Genomic DNA, 25,599 nt, shown 5'->3' with positions numbered 1-25,599 from the left:
GTGGCAGTAAATACAATGCTATATATAGCGTGGCTGAGCGAGGTGCACAGTGGCAGTACACACAATGCTATATAGTCAGGCTAAGCCGTGTACACAGAGTGTCAGAAAACACAATGCTATATATAGCGTGGCTGAGCGAGGTGCACAGTGGCAGTACACACAATGTTATATAGTCAGGCTAAGCCGTGTACACAGAGTGTCAGAAAACACAATGCTATATATAGCGTGGCTGAGCGAGGTGCACAGTGGCAGTACACACAATGCTATATAGCCAGGCTAAGCCGTGTACACAGAGTGTCAGAAAACACAATGCTATATATAGCGTGGCTGAGCGAGGTACACAGTGGCAGTAAACAATGCTATATATATAGTGTGGCTGAGCGAGCGGTGTACTACTGTTCCCAGCAGCGACACACAATGACTGGGGGGGACCCTGGATAGCGTGGCTGGAGAGCGAACTTCCCTGCCTGCCTACCCAAAGCTAAACCCACAGAGAAATGGCGGAGATATGACGTGGTTCGGGTATTTATTTACCCGAACCACGTGACCGTTCGGCCAATCAGAGCGCGTTCGGGCCCGAACCACGTGACCCGTTCGGCCAATCACAGCGCTAGCCGAACGTTCGGGGGAACGTTCGGCCATGCGCTCTTAGTTCGGCCATGTGGCCGAACGGTTTGGCCGAGCACCGTCAGGTGTTCGGCCGAACTCGAACATCACCCGAACAGGGTGATGTTCTGCAGAACCCGAACAGTGGCGAACACTGTTCGCCCAACACTAATTGTAACCACCAGTTCTGTATGTTGACGCTTTATAAAGCAATAATAATAAATAATAACTGAGAGCTTTAAAGCCAATAGAAAAGATCTCTGCTCTCCCAGAATGCTCTGGGGGGAGGGGGTGAATTCTAGGCTGAACATCACTGGGAGGGCGGGGCTACATGCCAATATACAGCAATATATAGCTATAGGAAGTGTTTCTGATGTTGAAACCACGATAATTATCATAAGAGGGTGTACCCTGAATAATTTACTGCATTCTGCTATATGTCTCTTTAACCACTTGAGGACCGTAGGCTTACACCCCCCAGTGACCAGCCTTTTTTTTTACAATTCAGGCCACTGCAGCTTTAAAGGGATACTGTAGGGGGTCGGGGGAAATGAGTTGAAGTTACCCGGGGCTTCTAATGGTCCCCCGCAGACACCCTGTGCCCCGCGCAGCCACTCACCGATGCTCCGGCCCCGTCTCCGGTTCACTTCTGGAATTTCAGACTTTAAAGTCTGAAAACCACTGTGCCTGCGTTGCCGTGTCCTCGCTTCCCCTGATGTCACCAGGAGCGTACGGCGCAGACACAGACCATACTGGGCCTGCGCAATATGCTCCTGGTGACATCAGGGGAAGCGAGGACACGGCAACGCAGGCACAGTGGTTTTCAGACTTTAAAGTCTGAAATCCCAGAAGTGAACCGGAGGCGGGGCCGGAGCATCGGTGAGTGGCTGCACGGGCACAGGGTGTCTGTGGGGGACCATTAGAAGCCCCGGGTAAGTTCAACTCATTTTTCCCTGACCCCCCTACAGTGTCCCTTTAATTACAACTCGGCACACAAGTGATTCCCCCCCCCCCCCTTTGTGCCCACCAAAAGAGCTTTCTGTTGGTGGGCTCTGATCGCTGCAGGGATGTTTGTTTATTTTTAAAAAAATAAATTTACATTTTTTTTATTTTTTTTTTACACCCAGCCCTCCCTTCCTCCCCCCATCAGCCAATCATCGCGATCGGCCTATGACAGCCGATCACTGCTGTGCCTCCAGAGGGGAGAACCAAGTGACACGACTGTCCCCAGTACAGCGCTGCTGTAGATTACAGCGCTGTACATTGTAAATTGCCATCTAACAGTCTGCTAAGTGGAGATGTGCGCACATCAGCGTGCGCAATCTGCAAAACCCAGCCCCAGGACTTCATGCCAATTGGCGTTGGGAAGTCCTGGGGCTGCCGCCGCACCCACACGGATTGGCGTGGTGCGGTCATCAAGTAGTTAAGACGTTACCACTGCAAGAGTTGCACATGACTGCAGTCATTTACTAACCTTTCAGCAACACCTTTATATCCTGATATTACACAAGTGACAAATGAAGTTTAAAAAAAAGAACAGTCCAGGTTTTCTAGTTCATTTATGTTCTCCACCTTTAGTGAATCAGCTTCTGTGACCCCAGATTGCAGATCAAACAGAACCGGGTCATGAAGTAAACATCATCTGACTGATGATGTTTGAATGATTAAAATCCTGCTAAAGCCCTTCACCGGACACACCTCTGATTTGTGTCAGAGGATCACCGTGGCAACCAGACGAGTGGCATTGTCATGTCAGCTACGGCCACCATTATTTCTGCTGTGACAGGTGCTCATTAAGGAAAGCTGTGCTGTGATTATTACCGCAACACGTAGCAACCAGCATTGTCATGTGAAATGACAGAGAGGACATCCTAGCGTTGCTAACACCCCCCAGCACTTTTCTGGACTCAGGACTGCCGGAGGACTCAGGGCTCGTTTCCACTTGAGCCGCATGCGTCTGCAAGACGCGCAGCGGCACTTCCAGGTCTGCGGGTACACAGATGAATCCCATCAGCCGTGCTATTCACAGCTGTGGCATTCGCAGCTTCCCGCGCCATTTCGGATGGTAATGTCGTCCGAATCGCTAACGCAAGTGATTCGGCCGGCCGCGCCATTCTACCCTATGATAGTTTCCTTGCGCAATTTGCGTTCGGAAAAATTCTGTGGATTTGGTGGGTAAACCGCGCCAGTGGAAACGGGCCCTCAAACTATTACAAATTACAAATTTTAAGGACTTTCCTCCACTCTTCACATTCTTATTATATCCCCCAACTGTCCCGATTTTGCTGAGACAATCCCGTTTTTGTTTCTCCTGCACGGCCTCCTGGGGCTTCCCAGCTGATCATAGGCACAGCAGCACCACACATTGACATTGAATTCTGGCCAACAGGAGCAGCACCAGCTTCCCCCTAGCCAATGCTAGTGCTGATAGTTACCATCCAATCAGAGATGAGGGCGGGACAGCAGACAGCAAGGTCAATGGGCTCTGCTCCTGTCGCTCACCTCCATTGACTTTCATTAGCCCAGTGTTTTTGGAATCTCTGGCGAAGAGCATTTAAGGAGTTCCCAAGGATTCCCAGAGGATCCCTGGAACTCCAAATGTTCCCTTCAGGCTTAAACCCTTCCCTCCCCATCAGGGTCGGGCCGAGGCAGAGGCGAGAGAGGCTCCAGCCTTGGGGCGCAGTGTAGGGGGGCGCACAACTCACTCAGCTATTATTCCCCTATTGTGTTTGAAGCAAAGAGAAATAAGAAAAGGGGGTACATGGCAGTGACTGCAAGCCAGATAACTAGAGATTAAGGTGTTGGGGGCCCTTGGGCGTCTCTTAGTCTAATAGCAATCCGTGTACGGGGCATTGCTAGGATCCTATGAGATCTGGGGCACTTTTGGGCACTCCAGACGAAAAATTGGTGGGGCCACGCACCAGAATGTGGGTGTGGCCATGGGTGGAGCCAAATGTACAGGATCTAAACAGCAGTCTAAGTAAGCCTGCCCTGCAAAATGTTGGATGAAGCCCTCCGCTCAATTAATACAAATAAATGCAGCATATCGCATAAATAAGCAGTGCCACTTAAACATAACTAGGCAGAGTTAGTTGGCTTCTGTGCTGGCTGGTCTGGTTTTCTGCTGGGTGGGCTGGCCTGCTGCCAGGTTTTCTGGCAGTCCCCCATAGCATTCCCTGGCCTTCTAGTGGACCCCCCACCATGTTCCCATGGGCCTCCCATTGAACCACCACAACTCCCGGGCACGTGCCACTGATCTTTGGGGCTAGCAACGGCCCTTTCAGTGTGTGACAGCTGGGGTGGAAGGGATGGAGGGGCACAGTTTGGCGTCTCAGCCTTGGGTGCTGGAGGACCTTGTCCCGACTCTGCTCCCCATGTTCCTGATCCCCGAATCTGAAACCTCTGCTGTGTGTGTGTGCGTCTGTGTGTGTGGGGGGGAGTTAAGATGCACTCCTCTTTCATTAAACTTGGAGGCCACAGAAGCTCCCCATACATTGCAAAGGCTTCAGTAAAAGAGGGCCGTGCCCCTGCCTTACAATCTAGAATGACATGAAATGTAACCCCCCCCCCCCACCCCCATATATAGCAGAAGAATAAATAGAGCACTCTTCCCTTTTCTTCACGGAGAGGAGGCACTCCGCTAGTAGTTTCATGTATGTTTGGCTCCACCCACAGTATATTATGACCACGCCCATTTGTTTTGCTTGCCAAATAGCATCCTTTTTTGTATGTTCCTATAATAGATGATAACTTCATCCTATCTTCCAAGAAACAGTACACCTGTTCAGCTGTTGGGCTGCCAAAAGGGCTTTACTATTGGCTGGGTGATATGGGCAGGGCCAGACACAGGATTCTGGCAATAGGGGAAGTTAGATAGGTGTAGCCAGCATGGCATTTGACTAAATTTAATGCAAGGTGTATTTAACTTGGAACTATGCCAAATGCAGGTCCTGAGGATTTGGACTGGCCAGATTCAAGGCTGCATACAATTTGTGTATTTGTTTACCACAGTAGTGACGCAACAGTAGGCGGGGCAGACCAAACCAGACGCCACTTGGGCTAGTCGTTTTCTGCAATTATGGACAAAACAACACGAGGTATTCTGATTATTTATGTGGTTCAGAGGTACTAGTGTAAAATAAAATTAAACACTGTTAGGAGGTAAAGGTAAACTTACCACCTCTCAGGGAAAAACCTTAATAGTTAAGTTAAAGGGAATCTGAAGTGAAAATAAAGTCGAATCCCCATGCTAGCATGCTCCACTGCCCAGCTCCATACCATGCTTCACTCCACAGCGGAGACCTGCGGTGAGAGCAGTTTGAGTTGCACAGTAACAACGCAGCCGTATACAGGAAGTAAACATGGATCACTTCCTGTATATGGCTGCACTGTGCAACTGCCTTTATCTGTGTATACTGGTTATATACACTGGCATGTCTTCCAGCTGCTCTATACTCTGCATGGTTACCTATAATGGAATATGCTACTCTGATAAGGCATGTTAACTTTGATAAGGCATGTTATTTGTCTTAGTGAATCAAGCCCATTGTCCCTAAATCGCCCCCCTCTCTCCCCAGGCCTCTTTCTTTAAAGGGACCCCTGTGTGGCTTCCTCTGTCTCCCAGTCCTGAGTGTGGGAGTTGATGTAATTAGGTCACAGCCTAGCATACTAGACTGATCCAGTCTTCTATTCACTTTCTGCACCAATTGGAAGGTGGGTAGTTTGTCATGTTGATAGGTGGGCTGTGGCATCATCTGAGAGGAGGAGCTTTTGCAGCTGCGCCAAGGAGAAGAAGCCTGGTAGAAAGCTTAATGTAGGCATGCTGTTTTGTTTTCAAAACATGTTATTAGGTGGAAATGTGATATACGGTACACTATTTGTTTCAGAAAACAATGGGAATGTACCACTAATTTAGAGTAATAAGCAACATGGCTCCCTCCAGTGTCAAGCATATTGCCGTGGGCCTATAAGTGTTCAGTAATCAAAACACTTATAGGTCTATAGTAGGGCAAATTCACTCATTACAGAACTTCTGTGCTGTAATGTATCTACAGTCTGAGAGACTTTTAAAGGGTATCTGACCAGAGAAATGTGTGCGGCCGTGACAAACTCTCCTTACACAAGGAAAGACAAGAGCAGGTAACAGACTATCATTAATCCGTATAGGAGCGCAGTGCACATAAAGAACAGTGGTGGAGGACAGTTTAACCCATTCGCGTTCCGTCGTTTTCACTTGAGAAATGTTCACCTCCCATTCGTTAGCCTATAACTTTATCACTACTTATCACAATGAACTGATCTATATCTTGTTTTTTCCGCCACCAATTAGGCTTTCTTTGGGGGGTACATTTTGCTAAGAGCCACTTTACTGTAAATGCATTTTAACAGGAAGAATAAGAAAAAAACGGAAAAAAATCATTATTTCTCAGTTTTCAGCCATTATAGTTTTAAAATAATACATGCCTCCATAATTAAAACTCACGTATTGTATTTGCCCATATGTCCCGGTTATTACACCGTTAAAATTATGTCCCTATCACAATGTATGGCGACAATATTTTATTTGGAAATAAAGGTGCATTTTTTCCGTTTTGCATCTATCACTATTTACAAGTTTAAAATAAAAAAATATAGAAATATTTCATCTTTACATTGATATTTAAAAAGTTTAGACCCTTAGGTAAATATTTACATGTTTTTTTTTTATTAATTTTTTTTTTTTTATATTAAAACATTTTATTTGGGTATTTTTGGGAGGGTGGGATGTAAACTATAGTTTTATAATGTAATTGTGTGTTGTTTTCAATTTTTTTTAGTTTTAGTTGTAGCTTTACTTTTTGGCCACAAGATGGCGGCCATGAGTTTGTTTACATGACGTCACTCTAAGCGTAACACACGCTTAGAGTGGCGCATCGGGGAGAGAACAGGCACAGCTTCCGAGAGAAGCTGTCGCTTTTTCAGCGGGGGAGAGGAATCAGTGATCGGGCACCATAGCCCGATACATTGATTCCTTGGCTACTGAATCCGCGGCCGGGAGTGCGCGTGCACGCGTGCGATCGGCCGTGGGAGCGTGCATGGTTCCTGGACGTAGTTTCTACGTCCAGAAACCAAAATAGGTTAAAGAGGAACATTAACCACGGATTTACAGTAACTTCATCCCACCCCCTTACATCCCCTTTCCCACAAGAAATATTTACCTTTGCTCAAATAAATCATGGGGGGGGGGGGTCTGCATGGCTGATATTCTGGTACAACCCCTCCCACAGTGTGATGTCATGACCATGGTGCTGACAGTTTGCTGTCTGTGAGCCTTGTTGCATTGTGGGAAATAGCAGCTTTTACCAACTGTCAAGCAAGCCGTATCTCCCTCTGTGAACTCAACTCTCAGTAATGAACATTCTGTACAAATCACCTGGCAGAACTAAAGATGTCACCACCAGTGATTCCAGACTGTAAATCAGGGAGAGGAAATAGTAGTAGGCAGTAGTGAGCGGTGCTGGAGACAGAGCAGCCCGGCGGCAGGGAACCTGGAAGGTGAGTTTGGACTATGAGCCTTCCCGCTGCCACAAATCTTTTTAATGGAGTGGGGAGGGGGGGGGGGGGGCGCCAAGGAGTGGGAGAGAGGAGTCGTATCCCTTTTCTTGTGGCTGAGACCCAGTGTGCCTGCTGCTCCTCTTTCCTTCACTGTAATGTATTGAGAAGTGTGGAGGAGAGGAGATGGGTTATCCCTGTGGGTGCTGCTGGAGAGGTAAGGCACAGCTGCTGCTACACTCTATACATTTACACAGGGAGCGGGGACATAAGGGAAGTGTAGCAGTAACAAAGGGGAGGTAGCGGGGACCTGGGGGAAGTAGCATGGAAATGAAGGAGGGAAGCAGAGGCACAGGACAGAGTGGGCACACAGGGGACAAAAGGCAGGACAACACATGGAATCCTCGGTGTGGCGACAGGTCGGCGGTTAATATCAGCCTGTCTTTAAGTTTAGGATTCAGTTGTTAATTTAAAGTGGAATATAACCCTGCATTTCAACTTTGGTCTAAAACATTATTTACAGCATATTATATGCAACCAGCATTTTTTTTTTTTACTAGACCAGCATTGGAAGGGTTACACACAGAGCTTTAAAGTTCCTGGAGAGAATTACAGACGCATCCGAAGCTTAGATAGATACATTTAAGCAAAACAAAATGTAACAAGTGAGGAATGTTACACACTCTTTGGCTGTCCTCCAACTCCTGCACAGTCAGAGAGAGTGAGTCACATTCCACAGTTGTTACATTTTGTTTTGCTTAGATGTATCTATCTAAACTTCAGCTGCAGGAGCAGTCCACTCCAGGAACTTTAAAGCACTGTGTAACCCTTCCAATGCTGGTCTAGTAAAAAAAAAAAATGCTGGTTGCATATAATATGCTGTAAATAATGTTTTAGAGCAAAGTTGAAATGCAGGGTTATATTCCGCTTTAAGGATTGTCGTTAACTTTAACTTGAGAGAAAACTTATTTTAAGGTTAGCCTAAAGTAAATTGCTTAGGGAATACTACATGATTTATCACCCTGGGTATAACTGTAAAAAAAAAAAAAAGCTCTGAATCGTTGTTAAATACAGGAGATAAAATTAGTGAATTGTGGCCATTGAGACTATTGCCCGATTTGAAAAATGAGCGTTTAGGCCCAGTGCACACCAAAACCGCTAGCAGATTCGCAATACGCTAGCGGTTTTGGGAGCTGATTTCAGAGCGATTCTAGGCATGTTTAGAGAGGTTTTCTAAACATACCTAGCGGTTTTGGGTGCGTTTTTGTGTAGCAGATTACACATATTGTTACAGTAAAAGCTGTTACTGAACAGCTTCTGTAACAAAAACGCCTGGAAAACCTCTCTGAAGCAGCGTTTTTCAGAGCGGTTTGCGTTCTTCCTATACTTTACATTGAGGACGAAACGCTTCAGAAAACCGCAAACGCGCAGCAGGAGGTGCGTTTGCGGCAGGGCAAAAACCTCAATTCGCCAGTGTGCATCATCCCATTGCAATACATTAGCCAAGCGTTTTTACAGGCGGATGCGGCCGGCGGATCGCTCCAAAAACCGCTCGGTGTGCACTGGGCCATACTCCTTGACTGAAAATCGACCAGGAAGTGCCCTACAACACCTGATGTCAGATTTAAGAAGGAATCTGATCAAGAATCTGCTGAATAACTGTCTTCACCACAGCATCCTGCAATGGTCGATGGGCCGCTACCACTAGTGGGCAGCGGACTACTGCGCTGCCTGTGGCTGACAGGTTGAGGTCCCTGCGTTAACCATGCCGATGCAGAAGACCCTTACTTCTTCGAGGAGACTAACACAAAACTTCGGTAGAAAGTAAATGCAGAAAATGCCGGTGTAGCAAGTTCAGAGCGAAGACCCCTGGGAGACAGATGCAGTCATAGATCAGGCTAATTGTCAGGGCAGGCGGAAAACAGACGTCAATGAAACTGACCAAGGTCATACACAAGCAAACTGAAAAACAGGAGAACACATGAAGGCAGGTGATGAGGAGGTTACAGCAGGGGCAACTGCAAGAATCCCTGCCAGAGTGCCATGCATGCATATAGAGGGCTTTGCCATGTGCATTGTGCATGCGCAAGCGCGATAGTTCCCTGCCAGCGAGTCCTTGTGTGCGTGTAAATTCCAGAAAGAGCGCGGACTGGATGCTACCACAATAAAGGTAAGTCAGAGCTCCGATGACACCCCCACTAGTGTTATACCGACTGATGTCGTAAAAAACTATGCAGAATTTTATACTTCACAGCTCCTCTCCAAAACCGATCGATAAAGATCACTGTTCTTCTGATCAGCTTTGGGTCAATTGTTTCTAATTTTTTACAGTTGAAACCAAACAACTGATCAATTAAAAACTCTATTGAATAGTGGTGGGGAGCTGTAAATATATGTCCTGCCCACCAGCATTCTGAATGTTGCAATCAAAGCAGCCACTCTGCCCACACAGCTTGGAAAAGACTCCCTCAAAGTGAACCTGAACCAAATTAAATTATTTTCCGATTTCCGTTCGATCTGAAAACTCTCGGAAATCGATCGGAAAGCAGATCGGACAAGTTGGAAATAATCGATCTGACAGTAAATCGGGCAGAAAATCTCAGTGTGTACCCAGCATTAAGGTGGCCACACACACCATACAATTTTTTAAATATCTGTTCAATTCAAGAATAACAATCAATTTTTCTGACTGATTATAACAATTCAAAAATCTGACCAATGTACCACACACGTATGTTCAATTTTTCCCCAGTCGTGAATAAAATAATTGACAGCTCTGAAAAAATTGGAACTGTACATAATAATAATTGACAATCCATCACACACCATACAATCCTTGATAAAGTTGGTATAAGATTCCCAACATGTCCAATCTCCCTAAAAAAAACAACGATTTTTTGGGACAACCGATCGTAATGATCTAATAGCTGAAAAATGGGATCTTTTAATAGTATGGTGTGTATCCACCTTAAGACTGAAGGGGCCCATACACTTATACGATTTCCCGCCGATATACGATATACAGCAGATTTCATCACTGTGATCGAATCTGCTGTGAAATCGTTGTGCAAACGCTGACCGATCGATTTCCATCCGAAATCGATGGTTCCCGCCGATCTGTCCGCGCGGAAGATTTCGCTCGATCGCCGGCGGGTTGGGAATGCGTCAATAGCGGCGTTCGAATGTCCGACGACCGATGCTAGCGGCAATACATTACCTGTTCAGCTGGCGCAAGTCCCCGCTGCTCCTTCTCCACTGGGCTCCGGCTGGCTTTACTTACAGGAACTTCCCGACAGGAAGTTTACACAGTAGAGCGCCCTCTACTGTTTAAACTTCCCCCGACAGGAAGTAAAGTGAAGCTGGAGCCCAGAACGGAGAAGAGACAGCGGAGACTGGGGTACTCGCGACGGCCGGATCAGGTAATGTATGCTGGGGGCGGCGGCAGCGGCAGCTCCACAGACTGTGAACCGGTTTCATAGTGAAATCGATTCAAAATCTGTTTGCAGTGTTGGCAGCCAATAGATCCCTCTTTGATCAGATTCGATCACAGAGGGATCTATCTGCTGGTCGATCTGGTGGCAATCGACCAGTGTATGGCAGCCTTTATGCTAGGTACACACCATACAATTTTCTGTAAGATTTTTTGTTATGGTGGACATAGATGGCTCGTTTCTTGCGCCGGATCGAGCAAGCGTCTCGATGCTGGCGCATCCCTGCTCGTCCGTGCGTGCGGATCGATTGCCGCTAGTCCCCGCCAGCGCTTCCTTATCACCGCTCGATTCCCTGCCATTGTCCGCAGGCGGGAATCGAGTGGGCGGGTGTCGAGCGGCTTGATCGGACCAGCTGAATATTATCAGCTGGCCGGATCAGCTGGTCGATACACGGTACAGAAACGTACCGTGTATCCCCAGCATTAGATTTACCTGCCAGATAGAGAATTTCCAACATGTTAGAAATTATCTATCTAACCATCTATCTACCAAGCAATTAGGCATTGTTCTACTCAGCAGGAGATAAACAGAAGACACTGCACCAGAGATAATGACCAGTCTCTACAGGCCCCCGTCGGATTTTTCCGAACGACGGGTCGTTTGAACGTCCCGTCGTTCAGTCGTCCGCACGCCAAATCGGGCGTGTGTACAGAATGTAGTTCGGGTGATAAGACTGGTCTTGAGCGATCCGCCCGGTGGATCGCTCAAAACCAGTCTTATCACCCGAACGACCGTCTGTACACACGCCCGATTTGGCGTGCGGACGACTGAACGACGGGAAATGCAAACGACCCGTCGTTCGGAAAAATCCGACGTGTGTATGGGCCTTAACAGTACTTTACAGAAAATAATCCAATGCTGGGAATACACGTTACGTTTTTGCATTCAATTCGGCACGTGATCTATTAGCCATTCGATTTTCTGTTCGTTTCTCTTATCTTCCACTCGTTTTTCTTATCTTTTCCCATTGTCCTCCATGCAGAATCGAGTGCGGAAATGATCGGGTGGGAGATCGGACGTGTCGGAAATTATCTATCGAGCCATCTAAATGGCTTAGAATTGAGCCGTGTGTTCCCAGCATAACAGAAAATCGTATGGTGTGTACTAGGCGTGTGGCTGGATAGTGTACTGGTTAAGGGCTCTGCCTTTGACATGGGAGACCAGGGTTCGAATCCTGGCTAGGTCAAGTACCTATTCAGTAAGGAGTTCAAGGCAAGACTCCCTAACACTGCAGGGTGGCCTCCTGAGCGCGTCCCAGTGGCTGCAGCTCTTGAGCGCTTTGAGTCCGAAAGGAGAAAAGCGCTATACAAATGTTCGGATTATTATTATTATTATTATAGGCATTATATTACTGTTCCGAGGAACTGTGCAGCTGGAATTACAACAGTGGTCGGTCGAGCACAATCGCAGGCGATCATCTCGTGTATGGAGACTCTCACTTCGGTTGGCAGCTTAGCCGTATGATCACACAGACCGTCACAAGCATTGCTCTACTCCTCTGCTACTTCTGCAGCTTTGAAATTGCCGCTTTGGCTGTCAGGGCTGTGAACTGAGCATTGTGTAAGGCGAAGTGTTGACAGGCACTGAGTAGTTTTGACAGTGTTAAACCGGAGTAAAATGAACACACACCTCCCCCTACTGGTGAGAGCTGTAATTACCAGGGTTTATGGGGAGATAAAAAAAAAAGAGGGTAAAGTTCACTGACAAATGGAGATGGTTATTGAAAGGCTGTGAATTCTCAGTTGATGCAAATTTTATTAAAATAGATGCATCTTGGAAATACAATTGCTGCATTTGATTGGTGCATTTCCAAGCTGCAAATATGTGCATAGAATTAGCATAGACATTTTATTAACTCAAAATAGCGGCACACAGCGTGTCGCCAGCAGACTGTTTACATGTGCAGTGTGACTGTCGCCGCTCCCCTGCCTCCTGTATTGCACCGCTCCCCGCCTGCATCCCTTCCCTCCAATCAGTGGAGAGGGAAGGGACGCAGGCGGAGAGCGGCGAGAGTAATGTTGCACATGTAAACAGCCTGCTGGCGACACGCTGTGTGTCACTAGCACAGAAGTTTAGTTTGGGGGGCATAACAGAGTGCAGGGGGAGACAGTATAGCAACAGAGGCTGGGCATTATATGCAGACCCAGCCTCTGTGTGCAAATAGGATTCTAAGAACCCACCTCAGGTTCTCTTTAAAGGGAACCAGAGCTGAAAATATAAAGAAGTTATACATACCTGGGGCTTCTTCCAGGCCCATACGGGCTTATCGACCCCACGCCGCCAGCCTCCTCTGCCCGCAGCTACGAGGACCGACTCTGCGCTGATCCGTCAGTCGGACCAGCTCTTTGCGTATCTCTGCAGGAGTGTATGGAGAGATACATAGAGGGCGCACTTCTCCTGCGTAGGCCGGCTCCGATGACATCAGCGAGGGGAGCCGGTTCTCATAGATGCAGGCAGCGGTGGATGGCGGCGTGGGATCGATCAGCGCGTATGGAGCTGGAGGAAGCCCCAGGTATGTATAACTTCTTTTTCATTTTTTCACCTAGGGTACATCTCTGGTACCCTTTAAGCTTAAAGGGAACCAGAGACGAAGCACCCTTGTGTATTTTACCATATATATCACTAAGAACATAAGAGAAAACACTTACCATGCTCTCCGTTTCATCCTCACTGCTAAAAGTGTCTGTTATCAGCTGTGATAAGAATCCCGGACTGAGCATTCAGTCTGGCTTTGCTGGGAATGATTATAGCTGAGTCATTATAGCAGAGCCACAAGGGGGCAGTCTTGGGCTTGAAAAGACACCAGAGAAGACAGACTCAGCTATAATCTTTCCTTAGCAAAGCTAGACTGAGTGCTCAGTCGGGGATTCTTATCAGAGGTGATAACAGTCAGATTAAACAGAGAACAATGAAACAGAGCAGATTAGGTGTTTACTGTCATGTTACCACTGATTTATAAGGTAAAATACAAGAGGGTGCTTCATCTCTGGTTCTCTTTAAGGCTCCATGCACACTGCAAATCCGTTTCCCAATTCAGATTCCGTTTCCGATTTTTAGTTCCGATTTTCCCTAAATACATTCAACAGAAAAAAGGATCAAAAAACGCAGCATGCAGTAAAGATTAAAAATCGGAATCGGATGTAAAAACCGATTAAAAAGCGGAATCAGAATCGGAATCGCATGCAGTGTGCAGGGAGCCTAATGGCCCATACTCACGGGCTACAATTGTTGCCGCAACACGCGGCGCGCGCGTGTTGCGGCGACAGGTCGCCCGTGAGTATGGCGCGCGCGCCCCGAACCATCGCTCATCGCTGCTGTCGCCAGGCGATTGACACGGTCAACTTCGCCGCAACTGTTGCAAGTCCGCCTGTGTATGCAGACTAGCGACAGTAACCTAACAGCCGGTGCATTGAGTTTCCGGCAGGGGGGATGAACGTCGGTGACAGCTTCCGTCGCATCCATAGTCCCTCTTCCGTGTGTGTATGAGGAGGGACCTGGCGACGAGCTGTCGCCGAACTGTCGCTCACACGCTCCCGTGTGCGAGCGACTGGCAACAAAAGTAGCCTGTGAGTATGGGCCATTAGTCTACCCAGCAGAGTTATTGGCTGTACTTGGGGCTCAGGAGAGGTTAATGACTGCACTACATACAGTACTGCAGCCATTCACCCCTTAAGTGCCGCCAATACCTCCTCCAGGCCCCCCAAGTGCTGCATTTATTCGCTCCCTTTTATGCAGCTCAGTATCCCCCCCCCCAGCCCCTTTCCTTGCTAATTGGTGTGGTCAGGACTTTCACACCTGTGTTTTCTTGGCATTTCCTTTCCTCAAAGTGTCACTTACCACTGGGTCCATTGCTGCAAATTGGAATGTCACTATTATTACACACATTACTCAGTGTGCTCAGAGTTGCCCATGACTCGTGTGTAAGTCCACCCCTATACTTTTATAAAGTGAATCAGACCTACATTTCTAGACTTATACTCGAGTGTATACAGTACATGATTAACCGAGTCTGGTGAAAGGACCATCTTCAAGCGGACCTGAACTCAGAACTTCCTCTCTGCTCTAAAAGATCAGCAACAACATACTAACCTTTAACCTGCTGGGCGTTCTGATTATGCGCAGCCGCACGGCTGCGCATGGTTTTTTATACCTAATTTTTTTTTATATATAATCATGTAGCTAGCCTAGCGCTAGCTACATGATACCCCCCTCCCTGCCAATTCCCACCCACCCTTCCGATCGCCGCCGGCGCCTATGCCCGTCAGGAAATCCCGTTCTGAACGGGATTTCCTTGAGGGCTTTCCCCGTCGCCATGACGCCGAACAGAATGATGTCATTGACGTCATAAGGAGTCCCGATCCACCCCTCAGCGCTGCCTGGCACTGGTTGGCCGGGCTGCGCACGGGGTCTGGGGGGGGGGCCTATTACGCGGCGGGTAGCGTAGCGGCAAGCGACGGCGATCGGAGAAACACGCAGCTAGCAAAGTGCTAGCAGCGTGTTTCGAAAAAAAAAAAATTCAAATGGGCCCAGCAGGGCCTGAGTGGTGGCCCCCGGCGTCTCTGGACGAGCCTTGCTTGTCCAGAACGCTACGGAGGTTAAAGAAAAACCTTGCTGATACATACCCTGCAATAAATATCCAGTGTGTCTGCTTCCTGCTTTCATGGAAACAGACATACTGTTAACATCCTGTGCTTATCAATTACCTTCTATGCAATGGCAGCCAGTTGAATCAGCTGAGATCAAATTACATCTTGTGATTAGACACAGATGAGGGGTAATTAGACAGGCTAATCTCTCTAAATACATACAGGCTGCATTTCTCTATATTTTCCTTCTGTCCTGTGCAAGAGTTCAGGTCCATTTTAAACAAAACTGTAAAGACAGAAATATGGACGTTGCTTGCTATCTCTATTGCCAGGCCGGATGTGCGGTGAATTCTTGTCACCGAAAAAGATATTTTATGATCATTCAATGTTAATAATAATAACACTCCCATAACTTCAAGGTGAACTGAAGAGAGAGGTATATGGAGGTTGCCATGTTTATTTCCTTTTAGCCACAGCCCCTGAACAAGCATGCAGCAGATCAGGTATTTCAGACTTTAAAGTCAGATCTTACAAGACTAGCTGCATGCTTGTTTCTGGTGTTATTCAGATACTACTGCAGAGAAATAGACCAGCAGGGTTGCCAGGCAACTGGTATTGATTAAAAGGAAATAAATATGGCAGCCTCCGTATACCTCTTACTTCAGTTCCCCTTTCAGTTCCCAATGCATGGTGCTTAGGGGTAATATTTGACTACTCTCTGTTTTATTCCTCACATTCACTCCTTAACCAGCTCCTGCCATCTCCAACTCAAAAACATATCTCGCATCAGACCTTTCACACTCACTCAGTACACAACTAGAATGTTAATACATGCTCTTATAATATCTCGTGTGGACGACTGTAGCATACTGCATTGTGGACAACCAACTACCAGACTGGCACCGCTCCAATCTGTACTGAACTCAGCTGCTCATCTCATGCAACTCTCTTCTCGCTCTTCCTCTGCTTCTCCTCTCTGTCAAGCTCTTCACTGACTGCCAATTACCCAGAGGAACCAGTTCACAGTCTTAAAGGACATCCGAGGTGAAAATAAACTGATGAGAAAAACAATTGTATCTATCCTCTTTCTCCTAAAAATGCATTTTTAGCTATCCCACAGTTTTATTTTATACTTAAATCTAGTTTTTAAGTTTTTCCTGTTTCATTGTCTCTGCTCAATGACACATGCATTGAAGTATGCCAGAGCTCAAATCTATGAATTATTAATCATTTGTATCTCTTTTCTGCTCTCAGTAGCTATTTACTGACAGTAAAGTGACGGTAATTACTTATCATTAAAGGGACACTATGGCGAAAAATTTTACAATTTAAAATATGTGCAAACATATATAAATAAGAAGTACATTTTTCCAGAGTAAAAGGAGCAATAAATTACTTTTCTCCTATGTTGCTGTCACTTACAGTAGGTAGAAGAAATCTGATAGAACTGACAGGGGTACTTATCCGTTAGCCGGGCGCATCCGGCAGGTGGCGCTAATTACTATTCCCCCTCCAGGCCGCCATGGATAGTAGGGAAAGATGTAACTCTGGTGGAGATTTGTCGCCACCTACAGGATGTGCCCAGCTAACGGAAAAGAACCACTGACAGGTTTTGGACTAGTCCATCTCTTCATGGGGAAATTAACTATTATTATTACTTTAATTTGTAGTAACTCTAAAAAATAACTACAATTAAAATATATAAGGACTTACCTTCTAAGCAGAGGCACTCTATAGACCAAATACACAAAATAACTCTTCTCTCTTCCGTTCAATCCCAGAACCCCCATCACTCCACCATTGCTCATTGTCCCCTTTTCCAATGGTAAGCCTCCATTGCCACACAAGTGGGTTATGGCTCAGCCCCTTCCACCTGATAGGACCCTGTAAGTATACATAAAAGATAGTTAGCCCCATCCAGCTTATCCCACTATTGGGTGAGTCATGCTTGTCTTTTCCTAGTGGATCTTGGACATAATGTTTTGGCGGTTTCCGTGGTATAGTGTTTTATTCCCAACCATTGTTCCATCACATAACTCAAGGAACAGGAAAATGGTATCACGCTCGCCATAGTTTTCCTTTCCTAGAGCATCTCCAAGACAGCAGGTGAACCTCCCTTAAAGAGAACCAGAGACGAAGCACCCTCATGTATCTTACCATATACAGTATATCAATGGGAACATGATGACAGTAAACACCTACTCTGCTCTTTGTTTCATTTTTCACTGCTCAGTCTTCTTGTTAACAGTCCTGATAAAATCCCCGACTAAGTATTCAGTCCCATAATTATTATAGCCGAGTCAGTCTTCTGTGAAGTCTTTTCAAGCCCAAGCCTGCCCCCTCGTGGCTCTGCATTCCTGCTACGAGGATACATAGCAGGAAATCTGAGCCACAAGGGGGCAGGCTTGGGCTTGAATAGGCATCACAGAAGACTGACTCCGCTATAATCATTACAGGACAAAGTCAGAATGAATGCTCAGTCTGAGATTTTATCAGAGCTGATAACAAGAAGACTGAGCAGTGAAGAATGAGACAAAGAGCAGAGTAGGTGTTTACTGTCATGTTCCCATTGATATATTTGGTAAAATACACAAGGATGTTTCATCTCTGGTTTTCTTTAAGGCCCATACACACGGCATACATTTGTCTGTAGTTGTGAGGCAGCAACAAACAGACAACAGCATATTTATGGCAGCGACAATTCGAGTTGGTGACAGTTGTACACACGTGACAACAGAAACAATGAAGACACGACGAAAGCTGCCTGCCACAGACTACGTATAGTAGTAGTACTATGGTAGCAACTCTGCTGTCTGTAGGAGAGTTTCCTACACACGACAGGACGCCAACAGACTAAGCAACGGTTTGTGAGACAAAAGTCACCAGAGATTCACCAGTTGAATTGCTCAAACATGGCTGTGTCTGCAGACAGTCTGTTGACAGTCTTTGTCGCTTGCCATGTCCACACCAACAAACCGGCTCACAAACCGTCGCTCAACACGTGTCTGTACAGACATTTGTATGCTGTGTGCATGGACCTTTACAGAGGTGAATAAGGCTAGGCGTGTTCAGGGAAGGGGACCAGAGCCATCGTGGGAGCAGGGCACTGAAACTGCTCCGTTACTCTGCTCTGGGTAGTGCAGGTGTCTCATGTAGTGTTGCCGACCTCAGAAATTTTTTTTTACTGACAAAGCTCAAAAAATTTACTGACCGAACATTCACTTTACTGACCTCTAATATCACTTGAATTAAATATGTCACACCCATGGGCGTAACTAGAAACAATTGGGCCCCCCTGCAAAACTTTGGATGGGGCCCCCTCCCGCCAAAAAAAATCTACAATCTTTGTCTGCAAAACTTTGTATGATTCCTTATCAGCGTCTGAGCAGATGCAGTCATTAGAAAAATTGTTCAGAGAGCAGAAAGTTTTTTCTCTCCTTGCCCTTTGTTGTCAGTCTCTCAGGATGGGGCCCCTTGTGGTTTATGGGCCCCCCTGCGGCTGCATCCCTTGCAGGATCTATTGTTACGCCCACCGCAACCCCATGTGCAATACACCAGAAACCACATGGGGCACAAAGGAGGAGGAAGAGTGCAGAGACAGAGGCGGACTCTGGACATGCAAAGTATTAATGCACGGGTACTGGTGGGGGGGGGGAGGGTTACATCTACATTTGGGGGGACATAACTGGAAGTTTCCACTGCGTTCATTGTACTCTATTACCGCACGCTGTTACCGCCGCACACCCGATCGAGCATGTCGGCTCCAGATTTTCCAGCATGTCTGATTGTTACATGCAACCAAATTTGAGCTGAAATTGCTTGAATTGTCGATTGGGCATGCTCTCGGCGGCACCGATTTTCATCAGATAATTATCAAATGTGATGGTTACTGATGTATGTCCACCTTTAGGTAGAGTAGTGTACATTACAGAGTGACACAGGAACTGATAAGCAGTAAGTGCTCTTATCTACTATGGAAGGGAGGTTTTTTTTTTTTTACTGACACCACAAAGTTATCACAGACTTTACTGGCAGCCCAAGTTTTTTTTACTAACAGCAAATTTACTGATTTTGGTTGGCAACACATATCTCATGGAGCAGTAACGTTCATGCATGTCATTTAGGGAGGGGAGAAATAAAGGAGGTTATGAAGGTAGCACTTGCCCTGGGCATGGGGTAAGGGGGGAGGGGGCAGAGGACACATGCGGGAGTACATAGGATGGTGTCTGCACGTGACCTGGTATGGGGTAAGCGGGGGGGAACAGAGGACACATGGGGGAGTACATGGGATTGTGTCTGCACGTGACCTGGCATGAGGTAAAGGGGGTAAAAATTGACGTACTTCAAATATGACCCTGGACAAGTCACCAACCCGCAGGGATGATGCAGTAGCTGGCACCCAATGTAGAAGAAGCAAAGATGCTTTGGATGCTGGAGAAATACTGTTCTCTCAGCAGCAGATAGTTCATTCAAGGCAATCAAAGAGTAAAGGGCACCAGTGTGTATTTTCTTAAATGCTTTCATCCATCAGATGCATACAGTTCCAGCAATCACCAGAGTGACAGAGCAGCCTGACAGCCGTTTCACGGGTCTCCCCGCTTCCTCAGAGGCCAAAGGGCTCTGTACTCTCCGACTGCCTTGAATAAACAGGGAACAGGGTACCCCACAAAGTTTTGCTGGGGGGCTCCATGATTTCTAGTTACTCCCGATTTCTTTTTTTTTTTTTCTTTCTTGTGTCTCCTTATTTGTATTCATTGATTTTTATCAAGATTATTTAGTCAGTGTTTGCCCATTGTAAAATCTTCTCCCTGATTTACATTCTGACATTTATCACATGGTGACATTTTTACTGCTGACAGGTGAGGTCTGTGGAAAGAGATGATGCATTTTTGACAGCTAGAAACAGCTGTTATTTCCCCACAATGCAACAAGGCTCCCACAGTGTGATGTCAGCACCATGGTCATGTCATCACACTGTGGGAGGGGTTTCACCACAATATCAGCCATACAGGCCCTCCTGATGATCGGTTTGAGAACAGGTAAAGATTTCTCATGGGAAAGGGGGTATCAGCTACTGATTGGGATGAAGTTCAATCCTTGGTTACAGTTCCTCTTTAAGTTGTAGTAAAATATCAGCAAATATCGGTAAATTATACCGATATTCTACTATCCCTAATTGGGCACCCTCGTTTCCCAGTTCCTGCTATTCATGCACTCATCCCCTGGCTTGTCTTTCTGGCAATGTTACGCTGTGATAGATGCTCAGAGAACAGATCAGGTGGTTTGGGTGCAACCGGCGCCACCATAGATCGCAATGTTGGTGGCTACGGAGTCCGGCTATGATTAGCCAAGCTCTAGATATTGGTTCCAGAGTGCCAGATATCAGTTCCATATATTGGGCCTGATGCACAGAATTGCGGTAATACTGCTGTGCACAGACAGGACACGGCAAGCTTACCGATACTCCCAGCAGGAAGTACCGAAAGTTACGCTATTAGCCCGACCTGCAGTACTCTAGTTGCGTGACTGTTACTACCGGTAATGCTCGTTAGTAACACTAGTTGCCATAGCAACGGTTGCGTTACTTGAGTATCGCGGGTCGTGCTAATAGCGCGACTCGCCATACTTGCTGCCAGCGGTTAGGGTAATATTGCCATGCGCAGTCTGTGCACGCCAATATTACCGCAATGTTGTACATCAGGCCCATAGTTTGTGATGTGCCGTGTTACAATGTGGCCGTTAAAGAGACTCTGTATAAAAAATTAAAAAAAAAAACGCCCCCTGGGGGGTACTTACCTCGGGAGGAAGAAATGGGATTTGCGCTTTTCCTGAAAATGCATGCAGCAGTGCGATAACTCGTACTGCTGCGCAGCGCATATGATAAGAACTGTAGAAGGGCTGTCTAAGCAGGCTATGCGCATGGCACCGCGTATAGTCTGAACGAACCCTAACTGGGGGCCATTCACACTTGCCATAGCCTTATTTTGCATGCAATTTTGCATATGCGATTTTTCGTAGCAGTGAAGTTAGTTAACATTACATGTGCAATAAACGGGTTTTCAGCAAAACGCACACGATTTCAGACGAGAGTGACCGCTGCCTCACTGCTGCTTTTGTGTTTCAGCCAAGATTTTCTTTCCCCTCTAATTCCAAAACATTAGTCAGCATCTGAGCACGATTCACAAATCATTCTGCTGAGAACTCCAAAAATGACTTGAATAGGTGTCAGTCATTGTTATTCTTGTTTTAGTCCGGGCTTAATGACACTTTGTGAAATTCTCCTTTAACTTTATTTCCATCAGTGTAAATTCTGATGAAATTTGCATTGTGCAACTTCTGCCACTCCCTGGAAATTGTTGACTTGAATTACGTGAACCCCGCAGGGTATGAGCCCTGATTACACCAGGCTGGCAGGGAGTCCACCAGGCTGGCAGGGAGTCCAACAGAACTGGACTGAATGCTGCTTATTATTGTGTATTTATATTGTACTGACAGCTTTAGCAGCACTTTATAGAGTACATAGTCATGTCCCCAGTGACTAGGGATGGTCAGAAATACCTATTTTTGATTTAGTGGAAATTGTGATCTCCGACAATGCTGATTACCGATTCTTCGGATTGCCAGCTTCCGATTTCCGATTTTGTGATTTTTTTTTTTTTTTTTGCATTCTCTGATTGGCCAAATACTTCTGAGTTCTATGATTGGATAAAATTACAGAGTACTGCAGAAATCTGATTTCCAAACGGAAATGTGGACATTTTATGAACATCAGTGTTAGGGAGTCTTGCCCACGGTTTCCTTACTGAATAGGTGCTGGCTTACTGAACAAGAAGAGCCAAGATTTGAAAGCTGGCCTCCTGTTTCAGAAGCAGAGCCCTTAACCAGTACACTATCTAGCAATACGACGTTCAAAGTGCGGCCGTTGCGCTGCAATCTACTGAGGTAAGTATCTTTCTTTGTTTTTTTGTGGTCGCTTCAATGAAGCCTAAACAAGGGCTATCATTTTGATCAGTGTTCTATTAAAGGGCAACTGAAGCTAGGGAGATAAGAAGGCTGCCATATTTATTTCCTTTTAAGCAATTTTAGTTGCCTGGCTGTCCTGCTGATCCTCTGCCTTTAATACTTTTAGCCATAGCCCCTGAACAAGCATGCAGCAGATCAGCTGTTTCTGACATTATTGTCAGATCTGACAAGATTAGCTGCAGGTTTGTTTCTGGTGTTAGGGCTGGTTCACACGGGCGTCTGCTGAGCTTTTGCTTGGCATTGCGTTCAAACGCCAGCGTTTAAAAGCTAGCTTTTGAAGGCTTTTGAAAAGCGTTCAAGGCTAGCAGTTTTGGTCTCTGCTATTGTTTCCTCGCGTTTACTGCCTCTGAAAGCAGCATGTTGCTTTTGAGACTAGATGCAACGCTGGGATCTACTGCCAGGCTTTCATGAAAGCCTGCAAAAGCCAGCTCTAAACGCTCCCATTCACTTGCATGGGATGGCAGTAGATCCCAAGAAACGCTGCGTCTGAAACGCTGCGTTAAACGCCACAAAAACGCCCGTCTGAACCAGCCCTTATTCAGACACTACTGCAACCAAATAGATCAGATGGACTACCAGGCAACTGGTATTGCTTAAAAGTAAATAAACATGGCAGCCATCATATACCTCTTGCTTCAGTTGTCCTTTAAATGCATAAAAAAAGACCTTGCACTAAAATGGGTGTGGGCAGGGCAGGACGGAGGTGTGAAAGTTAACAAACTATACACACACAACACACCTAGCAACACAGCGCTTACGCCAATTAGATAGGGCTGCCACCTCATCCCTTTAAATACCGGGACATATGAATTATACATGCCTTGTGGCTAGTTATGCTGGAAATACACGGTTCGTGTTTGAGCCATTTAGATGGCTTGATAGATCATTTCCCACATGTCCGATTTCCCGTTGGATCATTTCGGCGCTAGATTTCTCATAGAGGTGAATAAAAAAACGAGCGGAAGATAAGAGAATCGACTGCAGAATCGAGCGGCAAAAACGATCGAGCGCAGAATCGAGCATAAGAGGCAGTTTAGGCACTGATTATGCGTGAGTAGCCCCAGAACCTGTATAACTTAGATGTGCTTGTGGCAACCCTAGAATTAAGTGGTGAGCTCCCTCGCCAGCCGGGACTGATACTTAGACGTTTTATGGACTCTATAAAGCACTGTGCGTTGCGTCGGAGCTAAATAAATACAGGAAATGAAGAGTGGCGGCTGACACCCCGGAACACCTGAGCGTGCCGTTTTGGCGAGCATTTGCTCATCGCGTGTCATATCCCAGCGCCGGTGTTCCGACGTGATAACCTACACGTCGAATTTGCCTACATCCACTATCAAACGTATACCAGGAGGGTTAGGGGTTAGGGTTGGGGGAGGGGAAGGGATAGTAAAAGTCTATGGGATGTAGGTTAGTTCGACGTGTAGGATAAAGTGTTGGAGCACCGGCAGGCCCAGGAATGTGACCCGGGTCTGAGTCGCCCATCAGGAGACGGCTCGGTGGGCTCCTGTCTCGTCTGGCGGGTCAGTCCATTGTGTTCTATGATGAGGAACAGCGACTGCGTTCAGCGGCAGCGACGTAACCCCCGGGTTGGGCTTAACTGACTGAATCCAATTATGGAGCGCTGACAGGCAGACAAGTCCGGACAGAGGCGTCTCTTTGTTGAAGGTGTCAGGGAAGGCTCTCAATCACTCGCCCCGCTGACGACTGACAGCGCTCCCTCACTTATTGTTATTTTTTAGCTAACGTAACAGTAAGAGAATGATTGGTGACAAAAAAACAAATATTTTCTTAAACGCCGTAAATGGTGGGAAAATTACACAGCTGAAAGGAGATTAAGTGATTATAATTGCAGCAAATCCTCAGTACATATATCAGCAGTGATGTCTGCATGCTGTAGTCATCCACATAAGGGGAGGGGGGGGGGGGGGGGTCATAGCCAGAACAAGTCCGTAAAGGCAAATCTATTACAGTATGATTTCGTTATAATAAGCTCGGGTATAGTAAACAACCTCTCCAGGTCTCGGGCCAATCTCCATTATAGGTCTATGGAAGCAACACCTGGTATAGTAAACCCGGATATAATAAAACGTCTATTGTATTATAGTAAACATGTTTTTTGGCCATTGTGACGCTGACTCTGGATATAGTAAACAGTGGGCGGTTTATGTGTTATATGTCAGTGGGCGGGGCATTCATCATGTTAGTGGGGGAGCATGTGTCATATGTCAGTGGACGGTGCATGCGTCATATTTCAATGAGCGGCGCATACGTCATACGTCAGTGTGAAACACATGGTCTGCTGCTCTCTTCAGGCTGGTTGCAAGTGAGTTGATGTCGGATAACATTTGTAAGACAAGAAGAATAGCCCCAGCGCTGGATATACAGTACTGTACAAATAAGCAGCCTGGGGAAAATGTAAACAAAAGAGGATGCAGCATTACCACTTCCACATCACTGATAAACGTATCGTCACAGTCCTCCCACGGGATTGTACGCATTTCCGGGTATCTCGTTCCTTGTTAGTGTGGAGCACAATACACAGGCTACTTTCACTTGTAGTGTAGATAAGAGCAGCCTACTTGCTGCAAGTGCGAAGTCCCGCCCGCGGAGGTATCGGAGCCACTTGCATTACAGATGCGAGTGTCTAATTATGATTGGCTGCATTTTAAAGAGAGGCTTCATGATTGGCCCAAGTGTGAGGAGAAAGTTTTGCAGGATACGTGCTACAAGTCCCGCCCACGGAGGTATCGGAGCCACTCACAGGAAGCGAGTGGCTGCCTCTATTCAATGAGGGCTGCAATTTTTAAGGAGCTCTGGATACTGTACCAGTGATTTGTCCAGCCTGGCTATGCAGCCCTAAGGTACACTTAAACCTTGTAGTCCACCATATGTAAAGTGCTGCTTGAACTGTACCTCCAAAGAGAGGACAGAGTTGATCTTTTGCAGCAGAGGATGTACCAGTGCATGCTGGGCTATTTCTAGGACAATTTCTTATACAGTAAACTTCTGATATAGTAAACCATTTTTCCTGGTCCCATGGAGTTTACTATAACAGATTATATACTATAATATGTTAGAATACACATACAGGCATTTTTGGAGGCTGGCATATTGAGTGGCTTCTACAACATGCTAGTTCCCAGGCTAGAATTACCAAGAGGAGAGACCCAGCACCATCTTCAAATGTATTCAAGCTCTTTATTTCAAGGCATCAAAGATACAAATGCCAAGTCAATGCGACGTCTCGAGAGGAGCTTCCTCTATTTATCGAGCCAACAAGCCCTCTGAGTTAATACAATTACAATCAGCCTTAAATAGTGGTGGCTCCACAGTGGAGCCAATCAAAATGGCCTGGATGC

The 25,599-nt window shown here is 46.4% G+C and overlaps 1 long non-coding RNA gene across 1 annotated transcript in view; it reads right to left on the bottom strand.

Annotated features, from left to right (window-relative positions):
* Nucleotides 1-25,599, bottom strand: part of LOC137541616 (uncharacterized) — a 264,299-nt gene that overhangs the window by 203,941 nt on the left and 34,759 nt on the right. The window contains exon 2 of the long non-coding RNA XR_011025232.1: nt 16,928-17,098. This is a non-coding gene — a long non-coding RNA (uncharacterized lncRNA). The remainder of the gene's footprint in view (nt 1-16,927; nt 17,099-25,599) is intronic.

This window comes from Hyperolius riggenbachi, chromosome 12, assembly GCF_040937935.1.
Source record: "Hyperolius riggenbachi isolate aHypRig1 chromosome 12, aHypRig1.pri, whole genome shotgun sequence".
NCBI classification, from domain to species: domain Eukaryota; kingdom Metazoa; phylum Chordata; class Amphibia; order Anura; family Hyperoliidae; genus Hyperolius; species Hyperolius riggenbachi.
Note: the sequence above shows the minus strand (reverse complement) of the source record. Positions and strands in the feature narration are given on the sequence as shown.